Genomic DNA, 8,645 nt, shown 5'->3' with positions numbered 1-8,645 from the left:
CTATTTACAGTGGCGTGTTTTCTTTTTCCCCCTTATACAAAACTGGGTTTCCCAAACATCACTGACTGTCTATAATACCTTGTCGGGTCAATTTGATCATTCTTCTGGACTCATTTGATTATTTTTAAAGTAGGACATTTCTTTCTCTAGACCCTCCTGTTTATAAACAGGTACTCATTTCCCCTTGGGTCTGTGCTGCTCCATGAGCCAGGAGGATGCTTGGGAGCTCACACCATGTCACATCTCAGTGTTTGGCTCGGTTCCAGTTGGGGAATTGCCTCTGACACCTGTGATTTTCAAAGCAACAAGTTGCCCCTACTTCTGACCTGATGGAATCCATCGTGTAACTTGCACAGTATGAAAACCCTAATGTGGAAACAAATGAAGGACAGTTCTCTGGAGGCAAAGGATTGATTTCTAACATAGGGATTGATTACATTTCAGGCAATGGACTATAAGGGTCTGAAGGCTGGTATAATGGTTTCTTCTACAGCATTGATGTAATTAGCAACTCATTTTAATTGAGAAGGTGTACGACTCTTGGACAGGTTCCCATAGCCTTTGTCACAAAATAGGAAATGGGAGATAAAACCAAGTCAGGATTCATTTTGTTGGAATTGTAATCCATATATAGTAATGCCAAGTCTAGTAAGAATAAATCATCTAACTTGATGCAAGTACCCATTACAACATACCATTGATTTGACCTGACTCTGAGTAAGAAAAATAAGCAGTTTATTTTACATGAGTTACTGAAGATTCCTACGGAGATGCTTCCCCTTCCCTGAAAACCTCTCTCATCATGGAGCCTTGCCCCTAAATTTTTGCTGAACTTGACAAACAAAAATTCAGTTTATTAAGGTTAAAGCACCCAGGTGGTGCTTGTGGTTAAGAACCCGCCTGCCAATGCAGGAGATGTAAGAGACTTAGGTTTGATCCCTGGTTCAGGAAAATCCCGTCGAGTAGGAAATGACAACCGACTCCAGTATTCTTGCCTGGAAAATCCTGTGGACAGAGGAGCCTGGTGAGCTGAAGTCCATGGGGTTGCAAAAGAGGTGGACACGACTGAGCAACTGAGCCCATAATGTCTACTGAGGTTATTCAGCAAATGCAAGAGGCAGTTATATACATATATTTTAAAGATATTGACTTCTTTATTTGGCTGCCTGAGTCTTAGTTCTGGTGTGTGGAATCTAGTTCCCTGACCGGGATTGAACTCGGTTTGATCTTAGCCACTTGACCACCAGGGAAGTCCCTACATGTTGGCAATCACAAGTATCACCTGGGATGCTGTTGTTCCGATTCTGATTCACTGGGTCTAGGATGGGACTGAGAGAGTCGGTGCCTAGGCAGGTTGATAAGAAGTCCGGGGGTCCCCAAGGAGAGAGGGGTCTGGAATTCTCAAGGAGGAGGAAACGACAAACTTTGTTTTTTCCTCTACATTCTTTAGTCACATAAAATGTTTTTATCTTTAAGCCTCAAACTGATGATTACACAACAAACAACTCAGTTTAAACTCTGTACTAAGGATTATTCTAGGGCTTCCCTGGTGGCTCAGACGGTAAAGCATCTGCCTGCAATGCTGGAGACCCAGGTTCGATTCCTGGGTCGGGAAGATCCCCTGGAGAAGGAAATTGCAATCCACTCCAGCACTCTTGCCTGGAAAATCCCATGGATGGAGGAGCCTGATAGGCTACAGTCCATGGAGTTGCAAAGAGTCGGACACGACTGAGCCACTTCACTTTTCACTAAGGATTATATAACAACAATGTATCCTGCTTGAGGATAGTTTCCCCTTCCTCAAAACCTTCTGGCTAATCCTGTTAACTTATAATGTAAAGTATGGGAGTGGGTCTAGTAAGATCTTTACAACCTCCAGACATTCTTTTGATTCATTGTAATAACTAATTAAAAAGTATATAACTCCCTTGCTAACACTGGCAAAGGGGGAACTCTTTCTGTCCCCCTCTGATGTCTATGTCAGAAGCTTTCTCTCTTTTATACTTTAATAAAACTTTATTATACAAAAGCTCTGAGCAATCAAGCCTCCTCTCTGGCCCCAGATTGAATTCTTCTCCGGAGGCCAAGAATCCAGCATCTTTCGTGGTTCAGCAACAACCTTTCAGGACCTAAGAATTTGACCTTAAGCATCCTCAGTGAGTCTGGTATATGGATTGTATTTTGATTAATACTGCTCCAAATGTATAGATTATATATGAACTAGTATTAATTATTGAATCTCTTAGGCTTATCTGAAATTCCTTTTTCCTCAACAGCGTGTTTCAGGATTTGAACACAAAACAGTCAAGTTTTGTCACTGAACCAAACTTAGGTCCACTTGCCCACATGCAGTAAATTCAATTTACTGACACCAGATTGCAGTGAAGGAAGGTGCAGCATTTATTACAGGATTTCAAGTGAGGAGTCCAGGCAGCTAGTGCTCAAAAGACCTGAACTCCCTGATGGTTTTCAGAGAAAGGTTTTTAAAGACAGGGTGAGGAAGGAGAGTTGTGGCGTAGACATTGTTCTGACTGGTTGGTTGTGAGGTAATCAAGGGTCAATACCATCAGTCTTCTGGGTTCAGCTGGTCTGGAGTCTACAGGTTTGTGAGCAGCATACAGGCAGCTGAAGATTGTCTATAGGATGGGACAGTCATCTGAGAAGACAGGCTCAGACTGGATGTCTGTGCAAAAGAGCCCTGAGCGGGTGATCAGGGTCATCGTAGAGGGTGCATGTGGGAGGCAGCAGAGCCTCAGTGAGGTGTGTAGTGCAGCAGTGAGGTGTAGGAGGGACTACATGAGAGTCACACTTGGAATCGTGCAAAAGTGAGTGTTTATTTCCGTTTTGGACCCCAGGCACCTTACTCAACTTACCCTAGTTTTGGCTTTGGTAGATAACTTCTTCAATGGTTCCCAGTGACTCCCCCCCACATCCGGCCCAGTTCTGGTATACATGCCCTTGTGTAATCCCCTATGCTTGTGTGTGGCCCAGACCTGGTTACTCATTTGAAAGTAGTAGAACATAGCGAAGATGTTGGCATGTCACTTGCAAGATCAGGTTATAAATGACTGACTTCCACCTTACCCAGCGTTCTTTCTTGCTCTCTTTTGTTTTCTAATTCAGATGAAACAAGTTGCCATTTGTGGCTTATTGAGATGCACGATATTTCTACCCTATTGAGGGGCCTATGGAGCAGAAAACTGAGAGTGGCCTCCAGATAACCTCCAACAAGTACCTGAAGCTCTGAGTCCAACAGCACCCAAGAAGCTGAGCTCTTCCAAGCATACTTTTCCAGTTGAATCTTCAGATGAGACCACAGCCTCAGCTGACACCCTGATTGCAATCTATTAGAGACACTGAGCCAGAAGCCCCATCTAAGCCATTCCTAGATTCCTGATGATGGAAACTGAGACAGTAAATATCATTGTTTTAAGTCACGAAGTTTTGGAGTATGTTCTCTGCAGGAATAGGTAACTAATACAGCCCTTAAAGATTTGGGCAGTGGTGGGGGTGGGGGTGATGTTGTTGCCGAACCTGAAGAACAGTGCAAATAAGGAAAAATGAAAACGTACTCAGGACACACTCAAGCACATCATGGTTTCGCCCAGGGGTGGTCTTTTCTACAGGGGCTACTTCTTTTACTTCTTCCTCGTCTCCTCCAAACACTTTCTTCTCTAAAACTAACCTGGAGAGTTGCCTTATCAGGATTGACTCTTAAACTTTGAAATTTCTCCTGTTGAATCTTCATGACTATTGCCATCACCACCCTCATGTTTATCATGACTTCTTTCCCTGAAATTTGCCATGGCTTCCAGTAAGATTGTGACTGTAACTGATAGTGACAACATCTTCCACTTACCCAAGTTCTCTTCTGCCCAGCAGCAACAGTCACTAAAATACAAAAGTTAGAATGTCTGACATTGCAAGGGTATAGCGCAACTAGAGCTCATACCTTGCTAGTGGGAAGGCAAAACAGTATCACCACTTTGGGAAACACTATGGCGCTGTCTTATAAAGTGAAACCCAAATCTACCATGTGACCCAGGAGCCATATTTTTAAGTATCTACTCAAGAGGAATAAATAAACACTCATTGGAAGGACTGATGCTGAAGCTGGAGCTCCAGTATTTTGGTCACCTGATACGAACAGCCAACTCGTTGGAAAAGTCCCTGATGCTGGAAAAGATTGAGGGCAGAAGGAGAAGAGGGCATCAGAGGATGAGATGGCTGGATGAACTTATGCAGTGGACATGAACTTAGGCAAACTCCGGGAGTTGGTGAGGGACAGGGAGGCCTGACATGCTGCAGTCCACGGGGTAGAAAAGAGTTGGAGATGACCAGGCAGCTGAACAACAGGAGAAATAAAAACTTATGTTCACATAAAAGTTTACACTAAACCGTTTATAGCAGCTTTGTTTGTAATGGTCCAAACCAATAGAAACAATCCAGATGTTCATCAAGTAGTGAATGGAAAAGCAGTTGTGGTGTGTCCATACAATGGAATGCTACACAGGCAACACGGTGACCCACAAGCATCACACCAAGTAAGAGAAGCTGGAATCAAAAAACTGTCTACCCTGATTCTAATTATGAGAATTCTAGAAAAGGCAAAATTATGGGGATAGAAAGCAGGTCAGTGATGATCATGGGCCAGACTTTGAGGGAGGAGATTGTGTATGGAAGTACAGAAGGAAACCTTTAGGGTAATGGACTGCCCTCTATCATGATTGTGTTGGTGGTTTCATGACCGTATTCATTTGTCAAGACTCACTGAACTTTGAGTACATTTACTGCGTATAAATTATACTTCAATAAAAGTGTTTAAAAGAACAAAAAGGCTAAGTGGCCACGTAAAGAATTGAAGTAATTCAAGTTCTTTTTTCTTTTGTCTTTATGATCATGGTGTAATAATTGGTCGTTGTTCATTCAAAACCTTTCGTTTAACTGTGAGAATACATAGTACCAGAGTGGTTGGAGATATGTGAACTGATATGGTTTTGGAATTCTTGGAATTACTTTCTGTGCAGAATCAAATGATTATTAAAGGAAAAGCAATAAAAATATGTTGCTTTTGAGCTTACATATATATTATTAAAACTCAACAGTAAGCTCAGCAATTGTTTAGACCTTAGGCCAACAAAAAGCTTTTTGGTAAAGGAATCTTTTGTCATTCATATGGTTTAGAATTGCTGGCTTATAGTGATGACAGAACACAGACCAACATTTAATCCGCTTTGTTATTGTCTTAAAATCCTTCCCAGACAATGCACCCCTATCGCTGGCATCTGGATGAACTGCTCCTATGCACTGTTCTTCACAAACAGAGAGTAGTTGTAGCCTCTTGGAACCCCAGAAATAATAGCACAAATTCATAGGCCAGTCTGATTTGCCAAATCTTTCAATGTTTTATGTTATTCCCTGGTGGCTCAGACAGTAAAGCGTCTGCCCATAATTCAGGAGACCCGGGTTCGATCCCTGGGTTGGGAAGATCCCCTGGAGAAGGAAATGGCAACCCACTCCAGTACTCTTGCCTAGAAAATTCCATGGACGGAGGAGCCTGGTGGGCTACAGTCCATGGGGTCGCAAAAAGTCAGGCACAACTGAGCAACTTCACTTCACTTTTCAATGTTTTATAATTATTAACAAGTATTATTGATTACCTACCACAGACCAGGCGCCAGTTCTGGGTACCAGCACCTGGTCTGTGGTGCTAGTCACGTCACTGAAAATGTCAGTAATCTCAAGGGCTTTAAATTCTGATAATGTCTATTGACACTGTAACGATAAGCAATAGCATCTCCAACAGGTCAGCACTGTAGACCTTCCTAGAAGTTACACTTTGCCCTTTGTTTTCTCTCGACCATCTTTCTCAGCAACCCCCCAGGTGATCACCTTTTTCCAGTATAACAACCAATCATATTCCTCATACGCTTTGGGTGTGGGGTTCAATAGGTGTGACATTATCCTCTCAGAAGAGAGATCCAACAAGTGGGACCTTCTGCACCAACTTCGATTTATTTGTTCTTTTGTGCCTTGTACTGTCCACTTGATAATTAGCTTTCACAGTTCTCTATCAGAAACAAGGTGCTTCTGAAGTTTTTTTTTAAATTAATTTATTTTTAATTGAAGGATAATTGCTTTACAGAATTTTGTTGTTTTCTGTCAAACCTCCACATGAATCAGCCACAGGTATACATATATCCCCTCTCTCTTGAACCTCCCTCCCATCTCTCTCCCCATTCTAACCCTCTAGGTTGATACAGAGTCCCTGTTTGAGTTTTCTGAGAAAATGAAAGTTAAGTCATTTAGTTGCGTCTGACCCTTTGCTACCCCATGGATGGTAGCCCGTCATGCTCCTCTGTTCATGAGATTCTCCAGGCAAGAATACTGGAGTGGGTTGCCATTTCCTTCTCCAGGGGATCTTCCTGACCCAGGGGTTGAACCCAGGCCTCCCACACTGCAGGCAGACTCTTTACCGTCTGAGCCACCAGGGGCTCCTGAGTTTCCTGAGACATACAGGGAATTCCCATTGGCTATCTGTTTTGCATATGGTAATGTAAGTTTCCCTGTTACTCCCTCCATGCATCTCACCCTCTCCTCCCCTCTCCCTATGTCCATAAGTCTGTTCTCTATGTCTGTTTCTCCACTGCTGCCCTTCTGAAGTGTTTGATATAGGAATGCTGCTCAGAATTATAAGCGGCCTCCTTGATATTCTGCATCACTAGCTAAGGTTTTCATAGCAAATATCTGTGCCCATCAAAAAAGGTCTTAGCTGAAAGTGCCTGCAAGAGTTTCAGAAGGATAAATGCTCCTTTGATGGTTAATACAGGCCAAGTTAGGTCGACCACAAACCTCTGTGCCTTAGGAGGGCTACCCTATATAGCCTACCCCAGTTCCATTTGATTTTTCTTTTTTCTCCTTTTAAGCCCACCTAAAGGACTAAGCGACTTCCCTTTCACTTTTCACTTTCATGCATTGGAGAAGGAAATGGCAGCCCACTCCGGTGTTCTTGCCTGGAGAATCCCAGGGACAGGGGAGGCTGGTGGGCTGCCATCTCTGGGGTCGCACAGAGTTGGACACGACTGAAGTGACTTAGCAGCAAAGGGCTTCCCTGGCGGTTCAGGCAGTAAGGAATCTGCCTGCAATGCAGGAGACCTGGGTTCGATCCCTGGGTTGGGAAGATCCCCTGGAGAAGGAAATGGCAACTTTCTCAAGTATTCTTGCCTGGAGGATTCCATGGACAGAAGAGGCTGGGAGCTACTGTCCATGGGGTTGCAAAGAGTCAGACACGACTGAGTAACTTTCACTTTCATGACAATTCTTAACCTAGAAACATAGAGTTCCTTAGAATACATGAATTGGGGCCTGGATTTACAGAGATCAAGAAGCTTCTTTGTGATTAAGTGTAGGAACCCCGCACAGTCAGCACTGACTTCCTCAAGACTTCCAACCACACACCCTAGTCCCTCCCAAAGAAAAGTAGATCAGATCTCAGAACCAGTACTGGGAGTCTTCAGAATCTCACAAGAACTTTTACATCTTCTCTGTTAATAGTCGTAGGATGAAGATGATGATAATCGTCAATGAGCTTTTTCTATTGAGATTGCAGCATCTTCTTTTCAGATCAATGTTAGCATATTCCTTGTCAAGCAAGTTAATACTCCATCTCAACCAACTCCTTTTTATAGGCTTGATAATGTCATTGAATGATTTGAATGAGAGAAACAGGTTGAACATTTAGAAATTAGATGAAGAAAGGCATTTTTACATTTTGACTTTCTGTGAGCACTGCTGACTTACTTTTAACCCACACAAAAAATCACTAGTGATGTAACTATTAAATGTCACTAACAAAATACTCTGCCATTTGTATGGTGATCTGACTCATTGTTATCTCGTTTTTTGCTTATTTGTGTAGTCTTAACTAGTTGGATAGCATCACCTACTCAATGGACATGCATGCATGCTAAGTCACTTCAGTCATGTCCAGCTCTTTGTGACCCCATGGACTATAGCCTGCCAGGCTCCTCTGTCCATGGGATTCTCCAGGCTGGAATATTGAAGTGGGTTGCCATTTTCTTCTCCTCAGTGGACATGAACTTGGGCAAACTCTTGGAGATAGTGAAGGACAGGGAAGCCGGGCAGGCTGCAGTCCACAGGGTCGCAAAGAGTCAGACATGACTTAGTGACTGAACAACAACAGTAGTTTTAACACCACTAAGGCCATAAAAAGGTTTGACTTGAGGTCCATTCTTTGGGGTTCTTTTGCTGCTGAGACTATCTTCAGCTGCCAAGGGAAGATATGTGCACGAATCCTCTTCCCCGTGCCAAGGTCAATTACAGCTGTGTAGAAGGAACCCAGCTGTAGCAGGTTGATAAGTTTCAAGAGGCTACAAAGTGACTGAGTTAGGCAAGAAGCAGAAGATTTGGGTCCAAGTTGAATGCTGTTGTTTGATGGGGAAGTCGAGAGGAAGGAGCCCATGGAAAGGCACGGTCCAGCAACTGCTGAGATGGTGTGGTCCAGAAGCCCTGCATGCCCAGTGTCCCCTCTGTGCCAGTCTGCTTATTTTCAGTATGCACAGCAGGGGGCTTGCAAAATTGTCCACCCAGTGACAGAGGACCTCAACCCTCTGGTCCCTTGTCCT

Source organism: Bubalus kerabau, chromosome 12 (assembly GCF_029407905.1).
Source record: "Bubalus kerabau isolate K-KA32 ecotype Philippines breed swamp buffalo chromosome 12, PCC_UOA_SB_1v2, whole genome shotgun sequence".
Taxonomy (NCBI): Eukaryota; Metazoa; Chordata; class Mammalia; order Artiodactyla; family Bovidae; genus Bubalus; species Bubalus kerabau.
Note: the sequence above shows the minus strand (reverse complement) of the source record.